The sequence below is a fragment of the Pieris napi genome, chromosome 3, assembly GCF_905475465.1.
Source record: "Pieris napi chromosome 3, ilPieNapi1.2, whole genome shotgun sequence".
Lineage (NCBI taxonomy): Eukaryota > Metazoa > Arthropoda > Insecta > Lepidoptera > Pieridae > Pieris > Pieris napi.
In genome coordinates this window covers 8,223,579-8,246,746 of record NC_062236.1, presented here as the reverse complement: position 1 = coordinate 8,246,746, position 23,168 = coordinate 8,223,579, and the positions used below count along the sequence as shown (strand labels likewise).

General features: G+C 33.1%; 1 protein-coding gene across 3 annotated transcripts in view; it reads right to left on the bottom strand.

Annotated features, from left to right (window-relative positions):
* LOC125063134 (complexin) overlaps positions 1 to 23,168 on the bottom strand; it is a 134,038-nt gene that overhangs the window by 110,326 nt on the left and 544 nt on the right. For 2 of the 3 annotated variants that reach the window (XM_047669369.1, XM_047669368.1), the window contains exon 2: positions 10,759 to 10,800. The exons of the other annotated variant lie outside the window; for it this stretch is intronic. The gene's annotated coding sequence lies outside the window, so the exon portion shown is untranslated. The remainder of the gene's footprint in view (positions 1 to 10,758; positions 10,801 to 23,168) is intronic. 3 annotated transcript variants of the gene reach the window in all.

Below are 23,168 nucleotides of genomic sequence, written 5' to 3'. Positions count from 1 at the left end.
GTATTGCCAACAATAACACGACAAAAGGCCTACATTTTGAAAACCTTTGCCAAAAATATCCTGAAAATCGAGAAACTGCTACTACCCGCATACATGCGGCGATTTTGATACCAAATTAAAATATTTTGCTTTCTCCAATCTCATAAAACCATTCACTTTATTTCAAGCACAATATTATGTACCATTTATCTCTGTCACTCGTCACATCCTTAATTAATGTCCCTCAGACACACCATTTCTTACACGCAGTCCATCTATTTTTTCATTTCCAGGTTTTAGGTTATCTTAAACGATATAAATTGTAGGGAACATATGTACCCTAAAAAGCACTTAATATACATGAAAATCGTCTTAGTATGTAGTTGTGGCTTCAATTCCGTGTAAATATCATTAAAATTAAAGTTTATCCTAAGTGGAAAATCTAAAAAAAATTCTAAAATTGGCTGTGCTATTTAACCTTTAGATGATTAGTAGTATTATAACGATTACTAAATATATATTTTCAGCGCTATAATGTATTTGTCTTAATAAACGCTAAAATACTCACACGAATAATCTTAAAGCGCTTTTATGATTACGGTTAATTAAGATTTTTAACACAAATAGTGCTAAGACACGTGGGCACATATAATAACACTATGAATATTAAATTATATCATTGAATATATTGATGAGCAGTGTTGGCCTAGTCGCTTCAGCATGCGACTCTCATATCTGAGGTCGTAGGTTCGATCCCCGGCTGTGCACCAATGGACTTTCTTTCTATGTGCGCATTTAACATTTGCTCGAACGGTGAAGAAAAACATCGTGGGGAAGCCAAAAGTCGAGGGCGTATGTCAGGCACTGGAGGCTGATCACCTACTTGCCTATTAGATTTAAAAAATGATCATGAAACAGATTCAGAAATCTGAGGCCAATACCTAAAGAGGTTGTAGCGCCACTGATTTTTTTTTTATTGAATACATTATCAATCTCAAATCGTGTGTACTTGGGGCACATATGCATCAAGTTAAATAGTATGCTATTGGATTCTTACTCTCCAAAAGCTTTTGTATGAACAATAAAATATGTAAAGGCATATTTTTTTTAATATTTTATGTTTCGTATCTGTTGGCTGTCGCAGTAATGACACATCGTTATACAAAACAACATTCATGTGGAATAGAATACGCCTCGTTTGTTCTTTATTTCCTAACATTATCTGAAATAATATTAAAATCTCGATTTTAGAATAACTTTAAGAAAACAAAGATTTTTATTAGACACTTACCTCTTTTTAGGCTTTATAGTAGTATTTGTTTAAGTCATACCCCTTTATTCATAAAAAAATCTCTATTTCGTTTCATCACAGGGTAAACGTTATTTGACAGAAAGAGACGAAACAATACTTAATAGAATGCATTAGACTGTTTAAGTTTTTATGATTAAGGAGGAATAAAATGGGTCAAACTTTTTTATTTTTAAAATTGTATGAATTTTTATTTAATCGTCCCAAATATAACCCTTTATAAAGTGTTAAGTATATAAAGGCGTAGACCTTTATAAATTTAAAATGTATTTTTGTTATCAGGTTAATGTGAAGTTATTTTCAGACAACTCATGTGTGTTAAAAATACATTTTTGCTGGTGTTTAAAGAAAAAACTTTTTAACCGGATTAAAGTTATGTATTATTATAAATTTACAATTATTTAACATAATTTTCAATTTAACCGACGTTTCGCGTGCTTTACAGCGTGCGTGGTCACGGTGACTGAAGACAAAAGGTGTTTGATGTCAAAAAGTATCACAGCTGTAGTAAAAGTTCCATTATCTGTATTTATTTCCCCGGAGTTGGTATCGACTAAAAGATGGATGGATGGTGCTGGTGTTATTTTATAAGTGCTATAAAATTAATAAATAATTTCCATAATTTAAATAATTTTGACGTTTCGCGTGCTTTATAATAAGGATAAATTATGTTAAATAGTTGTAAATTTATAATAATACATAACTTTAATCCGGTTAAAAAGTTTTTTCTTTAAATGTGTAAAGGTTATGTCAATCAAAGACAATTTCCATAATACTTATTCCCATTTAAAAAGCACAAGAAGAATACTTGTCACAAAAGGTTAACTTAAGCACAAAAAGAATAGATCTCGATTGTAATATTTACATACCGCAGGCGGACAATTAGGGAACTCTGGGGATACCTTGTACGTAATTATATTTTTACATGATCTTTTTAAAAATATTTCTTTCTTAAGTTTTTTACGAGGAAAAGTTCTTTTAGATTATTTCTCACTCTACAAACGTTAATTATATTAACAGTTCTTAGTAGCGAATTTATTTATTTTACGGTAAGTTTTATAAAATAGATGATAGAATATAAAAGGATGATGAAGGTGATTCTATAATCATACTTTATTATACATTTTGCAAAGATAACCTTTTTGTTGCGTCTTATTCAAACACGAAACAGGTGAAGACATCTTAAACATTAATTTAAATAGATTAGAGTCTAGCATACACTTTTACTTACCTAAAGTTTATTAATATTAAAGCTTCAAAATTAAAATATATACCAATATACGAATTTATGATTATACGAAGTTTGGTGTATATGAGTAACTTACGTGATATAAGTTATTTTTAAAAATATATGTAATTAGTTTTACTATTAGGGATTTATAGCTCTGCCCCGCGCTTTTACCCTAATCATTTTACTCTTATCTTCAGGATAGCCTATAGCTTTCCTCGATTAATGGATTATATATATATACAGCACAAAATAATTCTTCAAATCAAACCAGCTTTTGAAATGAGCGCGTTTAACCATGAAAGCAAACTTTAAATATTCGTATATATGAATACGACCGTGTACGTTATTCGTAGTCGAGTAAGTAATAATTGTATAACACGGTCGCCTTGAGACATCAGTCAGAGTGGAACAATTATAGTCGATATTGGCAAAGGGAGTCTATGATTAATGACCTTGCTCTTGCTCCCTTGACAATACCTAACCAAGTTATGAGGTGTGACGGAATTTAATTTCGGTTCAATAATTTCGATAGAATTTCCTAAGATTTAAAAGGGTGAATGTAACAATTTCGTAACAATTTATTTATATAAAACATTACAAACGGGCAGGAGGCTCACCTAATGTTAAGTGATATCGACGTCTATGAACACTCTCACTGTCAGAGGGCTCGCGAGTGCGTTGCCGGCCCTTTAAGAGTTGTTACGCTCTTTTCTCGAAGTCGAATTGGTTTGAAATACTTCAGTGGGCAGCTGGTTCCACATAGTGGTGGTGAGCGGCAATAACTGCCTTGAAAAACGCTCAGTTGTGGAACGGCGGAATAATTACTTCAGTTGAAATTTTTCGATGCCAACAAATAAAGTTCACCTCCGGTTTTTGTTTTTCTAAACATTATTTTTATAATTGGGTGTTGTACCATGAATATTTTTCCTTATGTTAATAATGAAATCGGGCAAGAACCGTTTAAAAATTATGCTATAATTCACTTTCATAAGATATTTTTGAAAGTAAACAAGGGTAGGCTGGGGGAAGCTAATCGTTTAATTATGTTGAGTGTTCCACCGATACTGATAAGTTATTTGGAAACACTCAGAGTCTTCCCATTGGGATTTAATCCTTATTGATATAATAAATAATATTATGGTAAACGCAGAAGAGCACTCATCCCTGAGGTAGTAGGTTCGATTACCGTCTGTGCACCAATGTAAGTTATTTCTATGTGCGCATTAAACATTCGCTGGTACGGTGAAGGAGAACATCATGAGGAAACCGACTTGCCTTACACCCAAAAAGTCGACGGCTTGTGTCAGACCAAGGAGACTAATCACCTACTTGCCTATTAGATTGACAAATTAATATGAAACAGATACAGAAATCTGAGGCCCAGACCTAAAATGGTTGTAGCGCCACTGTTGTTACTTTTTTTATTATGATGAATATTATTTATTATATAAATAAAAGAAAGAGGATATCGAAATCCTACTGACGTTTACATTTGTTAAAAATGCTTCTTCCGCGGCTTACAAGAAAATTGCGAAAACACTGAAATGCAACTTTTACCAGATTTAGTCTCCAACACACGTCTTTAACCTTTGATCGTGTTTTCACAACCCACCGAAGGCGGAGAACAAAAATAATATACTTTTACACCCCTGAGACTTAGTTGAACTACAATGTACGTATTATATTAAATAAAAATGGTATTTTTCTTTATGTAATGAAGAAAAAAGAGCGTCTTTTCATCCGAAGTTATATTTCATCAATAGTTGTAAATGATCTAAAAACAAGAAGGAAACATTACCGTTATACCCACCCTTGAGAAAAACTTCGACGTAAATTCGACGACGGCGACGACGGTTATTGTCATCGATTTTTTTAAAGTATGTCGCAAGCTTACCTGCTTAGCCTTAAAATGTTCCCTAAATATTTTTTGGTGAAAGTGTAGTGACAGTGACGAAGTGTCATCAGGGCCCCGAGAGACGCGTCCCATACCAAATCCATTAAGCTTTTAAGACTCCCGAGAGCTCAAAAAGAAAAAAATTGCTGAATAATTCAATATTATGTTTACTTTACTATTTAGGTTATACGAAAATCTGCACTTTTGCACCCCAAAATGACCCCGAATAGACTGAAAATTATTATTTAATTCATGGTTAAAACATTAATTAATGTTTATAAAATATTGAGTTACTCCGCTGGCACAACGATTCAAAGTTAATCTTAGCCTTGAAGACAAGAGAACGAAACCTTCAAGACTCTACTACTTTGAAAAGAAGTTGTTTCGGTAAAATCACTTAACATTAAAGGTTTACGTTAGTTTCAAAAACGTTTCTACCATCCCTTTCTTCCTACTTAAAAGGTGATGCATTTTCTGTATTGTATGAGATGGAATGCATTTTCCTATTCTGTTGAACAATTAATTAAATTCTCCAATTCCAAACAAATAATTAACCCCCGCCCCCACGAGAGCGCGGCCATCAGACAGCAATTATCGATTTGGATCGTTCCGAGTGACAGACAATTACGGAACCCACATCACTAGACCAAGGGTCACTTGAATATGCTACACACGTTTTATACCGCTTTAAAAGCCAATGTTAAGCCCCTCAAATTACACATTAAGATAGGAATCATTCGAATTTTAATTTGAATGTAAATGTATATGTCACCGGAATATAACAAAATCGGCAAGTTTCCTAGGAAATTTATAAACGAGATATAAATTGTATTATTTTACGCCAACTTTTTCGCAAATTTATCAATTTACGACGTCTCGTGGTAAATTTATAAACTAACGGATATCCATTCGTAAGACTCTAAACGGTTAGGTTAGGTTAGTGACTTATTCAACCAATCAGAGCACATGCCGTTTGTTTATCGCTTACTTATAATTTTACGCGTGAGTTCGGTATTTATCAATTTCCTAGTAAATTTATAAACTTACGGATTTTGTTATATTCCGGTAACATATACATGATATAAGAAAAAATCGCTTCCCTCATTTGCACGTTTAAATCTTCGAAGGAACGCAATAAGTATGAATGAAAAAAATATTGATTTCAATTACATTACTTTTTAAGATTTCCATCGCTCGCAACTAAAGCATATGTCAGCAGATGATTTTATAAATTTTTAAGGTTAAATCACTTTTTTAATTTAACCCACGGGTCACTTCACCCTATGTTAATATTACGGGTATAATTGTTACTAAAACAAATAAAAACGTTTTACTTTTTCCAAAGCTCGTTTAGCGTACTAGTTTTATATGCTACAGCAGTTTTGTACACTTTATAACTGTATGGCACCGTTCAATCCTTTTAGGCATTTTTATTTACGCTTCGCAATTACTACGAGTATGTGCTTCGTTTTAGTATTACAAAGAATAAGTGATATTATTTAAATAGCGTAATAAACTATAGATACCCATTTAAGGACCTATTCTATCGCCAAACTCCAAAAAAGTACATTGTTTCTTTCCATTTTTCGTCATCGTTTCTTGAAGTAGGACGAATGGAAAAAATATATGGTGGAGTTGAGTAGTTTATGTATCCATTTTAAAAGACCGATACACGGTTTAAATAACTTCGCTCGATAGAAAAAAAATCCAAACATAGCCAATTTTTAACGCTTTGAATTCATTTTATGACGAAAATGTATATGGAACATAATTTTGAAATTTACACGATATATTTAATCGCAAGCCAAGTAATCCATTTCAGAAAAAAAAAATGATAAAATTACATTAATTTAATGTTTTACATAACTAATTGTTATTACGGGCCGACGCGACGCGCCTCTCCAATGCGCACCGCAGTCCACCCCGAGACACTGACACAGCAATTCGTGCTGGGATAGGGCCTTATGGTAGGGGAGCCCAAGAGGGGATTTCGGGATTTACTAAAGCGCGGCAGATTAATATATAGGGGGATACCTTGTACCCAGTTAAGTACCTCCACAAAATATGAGGCCCATATATAATGCCGCCCGTGAAGGAGAGAGGATCAGATTAGTAAAAAAAAATTGACCATCAGAAATTCCCGAGCGCGTCAGATTAAGGTAGGGTGAGTTAATTACATCCTAAAAAGTGTATATTCCACTAATCTGACACTTTGAGAGTGACGGAAAAAAAGGGGAGGGCAACAAAGTTGTAAAAAAAAACCGTCATCTCGACATTCTCGAGCGTAGCTAATTTATTTTTTATTTTGAAGGAAATAATTCAAAAATAATGAAAAATATATAATCTGACGATTTCCGCAAGCCGAAATAACAAAAAATCGTCGATAAAGTTAAATGCGTGCAGCTGCGTGATGCCTACATTTCCTTTAACCGATCGGAATCTACTAAACGGCGTTCTAAATATTTCCCTCAAAATTACATTTCCTGTGAATTTGAACCGATTCGGACCGATAGATTTTGAGAAATTTTGAAAAATCTTAAAAAAATAAGAAATATTTTTTTTTAAAGTGGTTTCTTTATTGATCAACTTCAAAAACTAATCCGCCTTTGAGCTTGAAAATCCACGTCGATCGCCACCAAGCTCATCAAAAGCGGTTGATTAGTTTGAGAGATATCGTGAACGAAAGAAACCCGAAAAAGTGTTTTTTCGGGATTACTCCGAAATTTGTGGTTCTATCAATTAAAATTGCAAAATTACTTATGATTATGATAAAACTGCGTCGAATGCCGCTAACCACGTGAAAATTGTTTGATCCATTCAAAAGTTATTGCGGTTTGAAAATTCCAAAAATAGTGTTCTATGAAAATTCTATCAGACTTTCGAGCTGGGAGAGCTCAAATGCATAGACATGTTATTTCTTTGAACTCAGCGAGCTCAAAATATCAATTTTAAGCGCCCAGGAATGGAAGTAGCGGGAAGTTGCAGGAATGGCCCTTTCGGTGAATCGTTTTTCTAAAAAAAATTTGTCAGATCAGGCGAATCCCTCTAGATAATCGTCAGATTATGAGACAGTACGTTTAGAACATAAAGATGAACCACATATATCTTAATCTGACGCGCTTGAGTATTTCAAAATTGCGATTTTTTTTTTGCATATTATGAAAATGGCCGTGGGTTTGCGTCCCATCGAAATCGTCAGATTAGTGAATGAGAGCTTTTTTTTGGTGTACTTAACACTCCCTTAGAAAATCTGACGCGCTCGATAAAAAATTTTTTTTTTTCATTTTCAACCCTTAAATACAACCACCCGCATCATGCAAACGATCAGATTAACATACGTACATTATTAAAAATACGTAGGGCATAGATGCTATCAATATCTGACGCGCTCGAGGATGTCCATGCAACAGTTTTTTTTTACATATTTAACTATCTATAGCCGCTTCCCCCACTGATGAAAAGGAATTTATCATATAACATTTTTTTCTTCTTTTTATCTAAGCTTTGCATCCCAATAGGTCTCTACGACGCTCGAGTAAATCCCCATTTAGCATCGTGGGCTCCCCTACCATAAGAAACTGCGCACTGGCTAAAATAACAATTGTGTGCCCAGTAAGGACACACAATTACACCGACTTGGACAAAATTTTCAACGGTTATTTAATGCTTATATATTTTGTAAAGAGACTTATGTAAAATTGAATATGATTGACTCAGTATATGTTAGGTGAAACAGAATCCCTTTTTATTGCTATATCAAAACTTACAAATCAACTATATACTTTCTACATCAGTGTAAAGTTAGTGACATAAAAAGTTATAACGCCTCCAGAGAGCAATGAGTGTAAAGTGTACGCTTTATGAGTTTCCTCCATTAGCCGATATCGTGTAACGACTCCACTCACAACTTACACAATACACTCGGAGACAATGTCATATAAACTAGTGATCATAACGGATAGAATACAAATAAAAATAAGACTTTGGTTATGATAGTGTTATAAAAGTATGATGGTTTTTAAGTATGGAAATGCATTGTATATATCCTGAAGAACAAACAAGATATTTTCTCTTTTCACGTACATATAATTGCACTCCGACCTAGTGCAGAGAGCGCTATTTTCAAATAACTTCGGAAATAGCATTGATAGTTATTATTCGGAACCCACAATTTTTTTAATCGATAATTTCTAAATCACCTAATAATGAAACTAATACCATTACATTCTCAAAAATAGCCAACCTATTTTGTGAGTCTAATAATAACCTAATAGTTCTTTGCCAGCTTTCGCTCCTTCATTTAATATGAAAAACACGGGTTCTGATGTTAAGCCATACAAAAAGTCATCAGAAAAATGAACCACGTTGTGTACCTGAAGTAAACTTGCATTTTAATTAATGTACCATCTTTTTCCACATTATGCGACATATTTTGTCCTTATCACGATGTCAGTTGTGCATAGCTATTTATGACTGCTGCAATTTCAACAAGCCCGTTTAGTAGCCATTTAATAAAATAACCACATCCTTATCTGTTGTTTGATTAGAATATACAAAATATATTTATTATGTTCAGCATAGTTTGAGCTAAAAAATAAATTTAATATTTAACTAGTAGTTCAGTATAAAAGAACGAAAACAATATAACGAGACAAAATTGGAGTGCGTTAAAAAGTATCGGAGTTCCGGAAGCGCGGGATTATACTCCCGTCCTCCACAACACCCCCGCCCGCCCTTGACATACTTCCGCTTAGCGCAGCCTACACAATAAACGCTAGGCTATGAATATAGTATATAATTAATATTTTGTTAGTTTTAAAATATCGTATTAAATAAATATAACAATACTGGAAATACGTGTAGTTAAAGGCTCACGTAAGCTTATCCATATACTCATAAAAAAGGTATAAAATGAATAAATACTAGGTTTTATTTCCGTGATACCAATACATATTTAATGAAATGTTACATGAATGAAGAATCCCTAACGTTACATGCGTCGTGTTGTTAGAAAATCTGTGATAAAATTTATTTTAAGCAAAGACATTAATATCACAACCAACGTGGTTGTCACTCAGTTCGTTTACCACAACAATACAAAGAGAGGGACAAATTGCTTGCATTGTGCCGCTCTGCATCACAACTAGATATTTTCAGTCCAGTCTTATAGTTTTAGAGCGATAAAAGTAGAACAAAACTCTTAAAATTCAAGATAAAAAATTCTCCAACTATATGTCAGCGAAATACGTATTAAATATGATCAGATTTTTATTGCGAGTGCCACTTTTTCACATAAATATGCCCTTTTTAGAAGCGCTAAGAAAAAAACCCGTTGTTACATAGCCAGTGTTCGAACACAATTTGAGAACAAATCTTTTATAGCATATCTACCACGTGTTATTGTAAAAATAAATTTACTATATTAAAATTCTAGGCATATGGTATGTTTAATAACAAGCCCCTAACTTTATAGTAACAACCCTAATATTGGCTGTAATGTATTCGTATCGTACTACCGTTTTATAAATATGCGTAGCCAAGTGCTACGTGCTACGTTGTTCTACGATAACATCAACAGAACTACAAATTATTCTAAGAAAAGATAGAGACTAGATCGCATTTTACTCACCTATCAATCTATGCTTACAGAAAATGAAAATGTTTATTGCTCTGTATTGCATAGTTGACAAGATTTTTTCACATTTCTAAAGAGAAACGGCTTTTATACTAAATACTTCTACTCTATCCTATGAATGAAACCCCGCAATATAGACGTCTGATAGTTATTTGACCAGCCGGCTTCTTTATACCCAACGTAACTTTCCTTTTGTGAGCTGCTTACTAAAATATTTCGTATAACTGCAGCTAAAGAGCGCTTAACATAAATTCTACGCTTGGACGGGCTACGGTCGACAGCGTTCGTAGCCACAAGCGGGTCATTTGTTAGCTGTGGTTGTGATCTTATCTTTACAACTTATCTTACTACTGCTGTGCAAGGATAACAGCCGTTATACATTATGTATGAAACGATTATTTTTATTTAAAGCATTGTGAGCACAATAGAATCTTTTCATGACAGCTAAAATGTATTCGAATGAATTACAACTTTGAACCAGAAAATACCCGTGTTACTTTAGAGTAACAACCTCTGTTATATATTTTATTATTACTTAAATAAATATGTATATTTAATTGTTTTGCATTAATATTTTTTATAGTCACCGTAATTGTTGCACATTGTTGGATATTCTTTAAACTACATAATTCGTATATGTGATTGCGTAATGTGTTGTAACTTTTTAAATAAATAGATAAAAAACCGATGAACAAAAATGTAAAACTGACCTTATGGAATTATCTTGTGAAGAACGTACACCCACCGTCTACCTGTAAAAATAATGTGTTAATAATATATACGTTATATAAAAACAGTTTGTATGCAAAATCTATGCTTTCTAAAACTATTCAAAAATTTGCATACACAAAATAACGCGAGTTTGCAATGTTCGGAAAACTATTGGAAGAGCGTTCCGAATCCCGGGAATTGTATTGAACCATTCACATATATACACATATACACAATTGTTAACAATGCCTTTCATATCGACTTGGAGCTGTGTACATTGCTTGCTTTAAGTAAATTGTATACACACATTACATTACACGACGTAAAAAACCAGTGGCGCCACAACTTTTTATGCCTGGGCCTCAGATTTCTGTATCTGTTTTGTGGTAGGTGATCAGCTTGCCTGACACACCCCGTTTTACTTTTTCGGTCTATGGCATGCCGGATTTCTCACGATATTTTCATCTTCACGATACATATGCGCACATAGACACAAGAAGCATTGATGCACAGTCGGGGTTCGAACTTGCGAGATCAAAGACTTCAAGGATGACACGCTGACGCCACTAGACCAACACTGCTCTATACATTTTTTTTTATAGAACGGGGGGCAAACGGGCAGGAGGCTCACCTGATGATAAGTGATACCGCTTAAATTTACTAATAATACTGCATATTTCAAATATGCTCATTTTCGATATACTTCATAAAATACTTCAAAACGCATTCGAACTCTCATACAAATATTTTACGTCGACGTTGGCATTTTAACTTATTTACATATAGACCTATTTCATAAACTACAGATTTTCCACATAACTCTTTGAGATTAGAAAATACCGATGCCGCATAAAAATAGCATCATTAAGACATTGTAAGAGCGGCGAGACTCAGGCCGGAGATAAGTGGCCTGCATTAATCTGACCTCATTAGAGCGTAACTTTGTCGGAGTCAAACTTTAAAATCACTAGAGACTTTATTTTAATAAATGTCTTTTTGGGTATATGATTACAGATATTCTATTCAATTTTTATTATTTATTTTTATGATAATAGAATTATTGTTTCATATAAAGAAAAAAGTTGGAAACAGGGGATTTTTGCAGGACATGATTTTCCAAGGTAATTTCGAAAAACGACTTCCATAAAATGTGTAAAAATGAAAGAATTAGAAAAGAAATCACCTTCAGGATTTCTTAGTTCAAAATGATTCAAATAAAGTCATACAAAAAAATCTGGACTTACAACTTTTGAGAATGAGCCAAGCCCCAAAAAATGGGAACAAAAATAGCTTGGTTATATTGTCCAAACAAAATTACATAAGCAAATTGATTTAACCAAAGTTATTAAATTAACATCCATCTATGATTAGCGAAATACATAAAAAGAACAACAGTATTGCAAAAGAAAACAGCTTGCAGTATCACGGAAAATTGCTTTAATATTCTCTGAAATTTCATGTAGCTCATCCCAACTCCTAGCATACTCCCTGAACATTAAAATAATGACCAAGCTTTTACTTCTAAGCTTCGGGCCTTCAAATGACAGTGATTTTGAGGGATTGACTTTTACACAAAACTAAATGTTGTTGTTAAATATAATATGATGTATTTTATTATTCTTATTTTTATTTGATTTGTTTTATATTTACTCATTAAAAAATGAAGTCTGTATTATAATTAAATTGTTTGTGACGATTTGGAATTAATTATATTTAAATATTGAGAGCAAAATAATAGAGACCCCAGAAAACTTGTTAAAGTTAGTTATTCATAATTTTCAATTTAGAAAGTAACAGCAGTCTATTTAAGTCGTCATACCTTATTTGAAGGGTTGCTTTTAGAGTATATTTCGACTAAGCATTAATAAATAATCTAGGATATAAACAAAAACCTAACCAAAAACTATGTATAAAATGTACTACACATAAAAAGTACTTTAATATCTATACAAAATATATTTCAAAATACAAGTGTGCTTTAAAATTTACTGTTTTGAAAACCGAGTTTAGTATAAACTAGGTCACAGAACAAACAAATAACGTGATAAAATACTCAGCTAGAAAAAAATATGGAACTCCTATAAACTCCATCCAACACGAACTTGAGTATTATTTCGATGTCAGGTGAAGTCAAATAAAGGTTTTGTTTTACTGAGTAGTTGATAAAGTTTGGAACAAAAATAAAACCACTTAACAATAATTATACTGTCCACTCGAATATCACAATTTTGTTACGCGATTGAGCTTTTTAACTCATAATTATATTTTCTATAAATTGTAATCAAGCTCTTACGTTTTATTTACTTAATGTCAATCACAACCATAGTTTCTGAAAGGTTAGGTAAACCAAAGTTTTGTAAAATCTTAAATGCGTAAATTGATTTAAAAAAAATTGTTGTTTGAAAACCATTACATATTTATAAAACGGCAAGAATAAATTTATCATAATACAAAAGTTAAAGGTTCTTTTTCATAAACTATAGAAAGAACTAAAGAAAAAAATAGCTATATTTTATGACAAGAAATCAGGTGGTGTATAGTACGCTATTGTAGGATTACAGCACTTGTGTTGTACAGTGCGGTATCTAGGCGGCCGAGGGGCGGTAACATTTTACAACGGTTGTATATCTCCTTTATACTGCCACTTACAACTAACTACACCATTCGCTCCGTATCTAGTTGAGTTATTGATTTAAGCCGCTACTAACTATATTATTCAATGCAAATGTTGTTGTTCAATACCATTGTCAATCGTTAGATTATATGAATAACAGCGAATATACTAGAATAGTACGGAGTAGTTTTTAAACAAACTATTATAAAGTATTGTTTGTAAATGCAGATTTTAAATAACTCCAGGTGTGGCATTAATTATTTTTCGTTGTCTCTTCTCGGTGATCGGCCCTTAGAGCCTGTCACATTTCGTCAATTTTTGAGTTTAAAACATGCCGGTTTTCTCGTTTTCCTTTTGAATTTTGTAAACTTTGATCACATGACCTCAGGCTCTGTATATTAAGTCTTCTTTATAACGTTCGATATTTAAAAATAAATGAAAAAAATGTTGCTCTTAAAAACATTAAATATTTTGAACGTTAAGCTCATGGTAGAAGTCTATGTTTTAATTCTGTTCAAAAATGTTTCAAATGGAAACTTTATCTGAAAAAAAGAGCGGAAATTCAGTAACACAATTTCACAGAAAAGCCGTAATTTAAGGAGGTTAAGTGCCGTTTTATAAAAAGCTAAAAAGGCCGCGTTTCCTACTTTGTAGAGAGGGCGCAGAACGGTCGTTAGGAATCACGCAATTACGGAAATGACACAAACCACTTACAAATTTCGCTTATACGAAGTATTGAAAATCGAGAACTCATGTTGGATAACAAATTAATAATAAGGACTTACTTATAAGGATATACTTGTCATGTATGCACAAAAAGAAATCGAAGGTTTTGTTAATCTTAAATAAATAAAACCCTATATTTAATCGTACAATTATTAGTCAACAAATCTTTGAAATGTTAGAAACACTATGAGAATACGCCAAGCCATACGAAGCTCATCTCTATTTGTTGTGTACTCAGAGTTACAAGTACACCTTCTATTCTATAACTTATACCTCTATAGGATAGTTATGCGACACGGCCTGAGTATGTCGATAATCGGCTCAAGACAAATACCTCTACGTATATATGCCAACTTTACTACCATTGAAGTTTTCTTTAAACGCTCTTTCAGCTGCACCCAGACTTTGAAATGATCTAATTTTCAGTCGACCATACACTAGATCAATGAGGCGTTTAAAAAAATACAAATATATAGACTCCTCACGACTGAAAGGAAACCTTCACTCCAATACATCACCTGTAACGAGTATATATCATATGTGTTTGAAACCTGAAAAATTTATATTCAATATATTGAACAGAATCTTAAAGCACAAGCTATTTTGCTAAACTTAGCCACGTGTTTGGGAAGCATCGTATCTAAATCTTGTTAAGAAGTTGTGAAGGGCAATTAATCAGGAGCTATCTAAATCTCTGCATTAGCGGCCCGCATAGGCCGTGTGACATTTATCACGCCTACAATCTCGCGCCTCACGCAAAGGTTTTCATAGCTTCCTAAACTTATGGCCATTAAACTTGTGAATTTCTCGTACAAGTATTATTCGAGTAAAGAAATTAAGGTCAACAATGAATATAATAATAATGTAAGAAAGGGATATGTTAAGTAGAATTAAAAATATATATAGTATTGACTCTCCGAGCGCGTGGGGGGATATAAGAAACTAAATTATTGGTAAAATTACTTAAGGAACGCAGAAAAATCTATAAATATATTATATTTTGTTACCGGCGTGGGGCAAACATACGTTTACGTCTATTCCATTTATGTAACGGCTAGTACGACGTTGGTGATGAGCATTCCCGCCCTACCAACCTAAAACGACAGTTTTTCGCCTCTAATCAAATTCAATTTCTACTAACGAGTTATGTCATAAAGTGGTTAACGAACCACTTAGCCAGCAGTCAATTTTAAATTCAAAGTACATAATGCATCAAAAGTTAACAACGTGGCTGTCCTTACAAAACTACAGACGCTACGAGCGTAGCAGAAGTTTCGTGGCCAACTCGTAGCAGGGTGTCGCGAACAAAGTTTAATGAAGTGCTTTCCGCCTGCGATTGAATCTATAGCGTGGTGAAGTTTTACGCTAAAAGAATATACCAACGCTTTTTGTGCGTGACTTTTAGATTCAAAGCTTGAAATATAGGAGTGGCTTCAATGTAGAATTGAGTATTTGAATGATATAACAGCTTAAAATGTTAACTTTAAGTTTAAAGGCTTTATTTCTCAAAAAGACAAAAAAATTTACTTACATGAGTATAATACTCTATATTAACATAACATTGTAGTCGTTCCTAAAACAATCACAATAAAAAGATAGCCGTACATGCAATAATCTTAAAAATAAAAGTAACCAAAGAAATATGAATTAAAAGTAATTATAAGAAATGAATTTAAAGGTAATTTTGTTTAACATATTCACTTAGCTTCGATTTGAATGAATTGATAGAAGTAATATTTTTTATAACTGTGGGTAGTTTATTATACAGCTGTGCGCCTTCGTAGGTAAACATTTTTTTTGATACTTTGATAAGCTCTACCAAATGTTAATTTAATGCACATTTACAATATTTCGGTGAATTCAATAAAACTTCAATTAGTGCAATTACATAACAAGCAGCAATCTCAATAAAAATAAATAAATAAAACAACGAAAAACTTCCTAGCATTTTATTAAATACTTGAGAGAATACGAGACTGTAGTTATATCAAAGGAAGCAGTATTTTAACACAGTTCGCAATTACAAAGTGAAAATTACAAGAAACGTTAACAAGAGTTTTCTAAACTAGTTTCCGTGGCTTTGACTGCAGTGTCAGACATTTGTGTCAGACACTTTTGTCAGGCTCTAACGAAGATCCGTCAAGATAAAGTGCCTCCGAGAGCACTTTGACGTTTGTTGAGATAAATGTGTCAAACGCTACTACATAGATTGCGTCCTAAGCGCTACTTATATAAATATATTTGACTGCATTTATTGTCAAATAAATGCAGTCAAATATACTATAACTTATAGATATAACTTATATAAAATATATTTTGCTTTATTCTAGTTATTTTTTTTTTTTTGCTAGAGGTTTCTCCTGTCTAACTAACGGACTAATAAAAGCGACAATTTAGTATTTTTGTAAAAACGGTGCAATAAAAATGATTCTGTTTTTATTAATTAGAAATTGTTAATTATGATTTTCCAATGACAACCCTGTTAATTACTATCACGGAAAGAATTACAATTTTAAGTTTTTAATTTTAACAGTTATTTTTAAGCTTGACATTGAATAAAATACTAGTAGTAATAATAATAATCCAAGAGCGTGCCAATTCTTAAAAGGCCAGCACCCTCGCGCCCTCATATAGGCATTGAGTGTCCATGGGCGGCGCTATCACTTAATATCAGGTAAGCCTAGTGCCCGTTTGCCCTCTTTTCTATAAAAAAGCTCTTTAACCCCATATGGGTCTTGGCCTCAGATTGCATCTGTTTGTGTGATAATTTTTATTTCATAGCCTTCTTCGGTCTGACACATGTCATCGACTTTTGAATTTAGAAGCCGGTTTCCACACAATGTTTTGCTTCACCGTACGAGAGAATGTTAGATGCACACATTGATAGTATTAGTGTAGCCGGGGATCGAATCTTTGACCCAAGGGATGAGAGTGATCTTCTTTCTTTCGAGTAACATTTTGTGCCGTAAACGAAAACGTCGAATATTTTTTGAATTGCGTTTATAATCTAACTTCTAATCCAGGGTAAGAAGATATATTCAGAATATTGTGAATAACCCAAATACGTCGCTCAACATACTATATTACTTAGTATGAGAACGAACAATGTTACTAACGGAGATAGTTATGAAGCTTAGGAAACTTTATCAATCTGACGATGTAGTGTGACACAGTGTGATCTGATTGCCTACTGAAAGTTCTTATAATCTTTACATATAAAGAAATATCCACTTGTCGTACGACTTCAAAAGAGGTTATCAATTACCAACAATGTGAGAATATTGGTGTGTTCTCCGTGCCGTCGTTAAGTTCGTCACAGAAGGAGCAATGCGAAAGAATCGCCACGAACATTGCTCTGTGGAAGCGGCAGTAGGCGATGGTAAAATACAGAAGTTTCAGTTGATTACACACTTACAGGCCTTTTAGGTTTTTGGTGTAGGTTGTGGGTAGTGTAAAAGTGTATTGGTTTGTCTCTTGATTTGTGTTAAAACTAAATAGTTTACCGGTAACTACATTACTTACAGTTTCAGTGATGAACTAGTGTCCCATTGCACATAATTCCCTATTTTTCTTTTGTAATATCCTACATTTAACTATAATTAACCTAGAGATAATCATAGTCTACTACTACTTTCATTTGTTTTTTTTAATTATTCACTTCCTCGCAAGTATGATATAATAGAGGATCTTACAGCCTTTGAAGGATCTCTGGAACAAACCCCTCTTGCTAGGAAGTTCGAGGCCTTTGAGAGTTCTGTAATTTTCAGCCTAGATAATATCCAGGCCCAAACGGCAATACTATTTAGAGTGCAGGACGAGGAGGAGTTGAGCAGTAGGCGCAAGTGATACTGCATGGCCTCAATGAAACTAAAAATGAAAGTCCCAGCTCTATTGTAAGCATGATATCCGTCTAATGAAATGCCCTAATGTAACTGAGCATTGTAAACTCGCTGTCATAGAACAGGCATGAGAAGCAATGGTAAGCTTCGGCCTATATTAATCAAGTATCATAGTAGGTTGATAAGGTAAGAATTTGGGCTGCCAAAGCAAGCCTCAAATACACAGGCATATCATTGACTTCACTACGCCTCCCTTTAATGATCTTATCCTCTATATTTCAAGCCCTTCTGAAGAAGTACTTTAACGTTGTACACCTTAACGCTCAAAGTGTTTTTAGCGCATTGAACTCTTAGGCGAACTTTCAATATTTTGTCATCTCTTCTTACTCCAAACTTTTTACCACCTAACGTGAAGTGGAGAGTTGCATTCTTACCTATCTTGCCTGCTGTTCTTCAAGTCACTCACGTTTTAAAGTATTAGGTATATTTGCTACTTCCTGGAAGGATAGTTTAGTTATTCCTATTCCCAAAACGACCCGACTCCATTAACTTTTTTGACTTCCGACCTATTTTTAAGACTGTTGAGCGCCTCATACTCTCGCAAATTAGCGAATTTTTAAAAACTTCTTACTAGACCCTTCCTAGTCTAGGTTTCGCCCAGGGCATAACACGACTACTGCATTAGTTAAAGTTTCTGTCGACATCCGCCGGGGGATGTATGGTAAGCAACTCACTGTTCTCGCTCTCCTTGACTTCAGCAATGGCTTCAGTACAGTGGACTTTGAAATTCTACTTGAGTTTCTTCGCTCAATAAAGCTTTCTCCAAAGGCTATTGGATGGTTCAATAGCTATCTTTATGGACGTCGCCAATATATTGAAATAAATAGAATCCATTCTCAGTGGAATAATATAAATACTGGTGTTCCGCAGAGTGGCAGGTACTTCCTTTTCTTCTATTTGCTATATATATATAGGGGATATTTGTATCTAAATTAGATTTTGATCATCACTCATTCATTTAATTATCAAAATTAGTTTTAATTAATATTTATGTTTTAACCATGATGTACATTTTCAACACCTTCATATAAGGCAACTGCTGATGCAACTCAAAAAGAGGATTGTTAATGGGTATAAAAAAAGTAGAAGAGAAATTATTTCAACAGTTTAACGTATGACACATAAAACGAAAAATAATACAGATAAAAAGATTGTCTTGGACTAAGTTTACTTTTAATTATTTAAAAAACCTCTGCCAATTGTAATTGAGATCATTTCTGATGTTCACAACAATAGCCTTGATCTAAAATTATAGGTTCTCTTACAATATTCGTCTTAAAAATTTCTAGTATACAAAGCTATAGCTATAGCTTTAATGGTGAATGTGGTAAATCACAGAACAGATTTTTATTTTTTTTACTTATGTAACTTTAATGACGTTGTGGTTTATGACATTTTCCTTTGAATAATTGTAATGTAAAGGGAAAGCAAAACTTGCTGAGTTTCTTGCCCGTTCTTCTCAGAACAAGGCCTCCTGGTAGTTTTGCGAACGGATGGCGTAGTCCTGCTCTTTCGTGAATTTTGTAAACGTTGTTGACTTTCATAAGCATGCTGTAAGAAGCATCTAAATTGAATAAACGTATTTTGATTGATTTGATTGATATATTAAGTTTGTTTTACTTATAAATAGCTTACATGCAAACAATATTACTCTACCCAAGGTGGCATTCATTCACTCAAAAGGGTAACCTTTGATCCTATATATTAAGAGTTGTATTGTTTGAAGCTTTGTGTGTCAATGGCTTTATATGAGCCTGTTACCTCATTGTGGCAATATTCTATCACAGAATAAATAAGCCATTTCTTGTATAAGTATTTTGAATGCAAATAGACTTAAATATAAAGTACATACTCAAATCATATTGGAATAATATGTGTTATTCATCCCGGCTGGATTTAAATATAAAATCACTAGAAAGAAATATTGGCTCTAGTTAGGAAGTTGGCGGAATTTGATACAACTTAGCTAGTAAAACTGTGGGTACTGTTGTTTCAAGACTTCGGGCGTGTCGGACATATCCGGCTAAAAGATCAAATCTCTTTAGAAATTAGTCAGTGTGGCGGAGAATGGAGAACATTTTTTCGTAATGAAGTGAACAAAATTCATTGTAAATATGTCTGGACAATATTGTTAAATAAAAATTTGTTATGTTACACACATTAATTTAATTATTCCATTGACCCTACTGTTATTAAGACTTTATTTTAAGAAAGATGCTCTCTCTTTTAGTACTAAAGACTGCACGAAAACTGTCGGAAATGTTCAGAATGAATGATTCTTAGTAGGCCGACGAAGGTACGCTACAATAGCGAGATATATGAGCAAAGAAATTGAGACTGTATTAAAGGTAAAACACTATTCATTTTGTACTTTGAAAAGAAAACTCGGCAAATTATATGACATAACTAAATTATGTTTTTTATGTATATAAAATTAACGTTCCTTCTGAAAGGGTTTGTATTGCATAAAACATTTTTGAATTTAGTAAAAATTTGCGTAATACTCGTATGCTCCATTTGTAAAGGACATAATACAAAATGTACAATTACCACACAAAGGCACTTTAATTAAAATATACAGCTCACATTATGTCTTTCTGGCATAGCTCGCGTCGCTTTGTTGATTGAAATAACTGCGAGCCGGCCACGGAATATGAATTATATTGCGAAATACCTTGGGACAAAACATCACCTGCTCCTTACAATTATAATTCATTTTTGTATAATAATACTCTGAATACATTAAAAATCTATTTTCATAATTGCTGCTAAGCATATTTCATACTTCTGAGCTCTGCTTATTTTATTTGTCGACGCCAGCGTTGCCAAACCTATAAGGGTATTATTATGTATATAAAATACGTGGTTATTGTGGATATTAATAACTGTAGTTAGTTACTATGAAAGAATTAGGAAAACTGGGAGGATCAGGGGCTGCCAAACAAGCTCTCTCTTCCATGCAACCCTAGTAAAGCCTCTTTAATCGCTATTCCAATTAGCTTTGGAAATGTAAACCTTTGATTTAAATTCTAATAAGTATTTAATAAAACTTATAGTTTTAATAAAAAAAAAAGATTTTCTCTCGCAAAATAATATAAAAAGGACAAAGTCATGCGCTCATTGTAGTATGAATGAAATTTGAAAACAATGAGCCGTTCTGTTGGTGACACAATTGGATAAAGCTGGGTTTAGAGGCAGAAAGTGTCGAGCCAACTTGAGGGTTTTGTTCGTGAATTTTTAACAAAAACTGTCGGTTTTCGGATACACTTAGACATTACGTCAAGAATATTTTAAATGCGGTGGTGTTTTCTTGAAAACATCTCAGAATAATATTTATCAGTTAAACCTAAAATTTAGTTCAAAATAGGATATTTTTTTACAATAATTGCTATATTTTTGATTATGCTCTTTATAATATAATTCTGAAAGATTTCGTATCTATATATAGTAGAAATCTTTTACAATTAAATGATAAAGAACCATATAAGATCGACAGTCATTCCACGAAATATAATACTTTATTTGTAAAGGCGGATATGTAATAATAATACATAACAATAATACATAACACCGGCTGTGTGTAATAAGGTATTAGTTAACTGTATATAATAATTTTTATTGATGTTTTTTTTTTCTTAAATATTGAACCTTTTTTATATATTATGTATTCCATCTTTGGCTATATCTTTAGTATAATATTGTTATATATAATTTGTTAGCTGTAGGATAACAAAATAAATAAATACATTTTTATACATAATATGTATTAAATTAACAATGCAACTCAGCAAACAAATTTAGTTTTCGGTTATTTAGCAATGGATTTATGTATAAGGCGGAAAAAGCTTTTTTAGCTTGCGATTAGATACCGTAAAAATATTAAAGTTTCTTCTTTAATGCTATTGGTATACAAATACACATAATAACAATAAAAAATATTGGTGAAACGATTATCATAGTGATGTACCAACCGGAACTAACACAGATTGTTGTAATGTTGTGTGTTCCTTATTATCAGTAAGCGTTTATAGCATAAAGTTATTATAACATAATTATTAATAATACTTAGTTTGAAAATTATATAAGTATAATAATATTTTCCTTTAGCCAAGTTATTTTAGCAACCTTGCAGTGTTAATTATTTCCTATTATTATTTTTTTATCCCTTGGTATATTCCTACATAATTGCTATTTATATATTTATATTCGCGAATGCTTGTGGGACCTATGCTACTTCTTCAATACAAAGAGTGCACTCGTGAGTTGTGTGCTGCGATATTGCGAGCTACTCGACTGGAGGAAGTTCCATGGATCTGGATTGCGCTGCGCCTGCGTCATTTCCGTTCCATAACATATTTTCAGGATGTAATAGTCCTAATTTAACCATGTGTAATGTTTGAGAGCAAAATAAACCTAAAATAACAATTCCGTGGTGCTTCAACCGTTTTTATGTCCTAGCTTTGGAATACTGTTTCTTTGATCATATTTTCTTTTATATGCAAGTTGGTGTCAGCCTGACGTACGGTGCCGATTTTGGGGTCTAATATTTACCAGTTTTCTTACGATGAATCATATTGCAATTGTACACATAGAAAAAAAAAATTGCCGGAGTTTGAGGGCATGGCCTCAGGGAGTAGATCTGGGGGCATGGCCTCAGGGTAGGGAGTCAGTCGCACGCGAAACCAGCGGGCAACCACTGATCTTACTACCAATACATTAAAACTAATTGATCAGATAAAATCATATCTAACCATAGTATCTATCGCAATAATGAGGCAGAAAGAACATCCTTGAAACCTATAAACCAATTTAAAGGCTGCCGTCCTGACATTACAAAAAACTTTAGTTTCATTTTCGCCACTCCACACTATCTAGCAAATCCGTCAACTGTCACTCAGCTGTCAGATTATGTGTGACGTCATTGTCATTGGCTTGAAACTTTCGATAAAAATTAGGGATGGAAATAAATTTTCGCTGATTGTTACGAACCATCAAATTTACGAGATAAAAATGTATGTAAAAAATTATATGCCTTCAGATTGCCCTTATAATGACTTTTAGTAAGTTAAGATAAAACACACGATTTACATTAGGTTCAAATAAAACTTCTACATCGGATAACGTAATTAATTAATATAAATTTAGGTAAGTTTCGGCCCGTCCGATACAA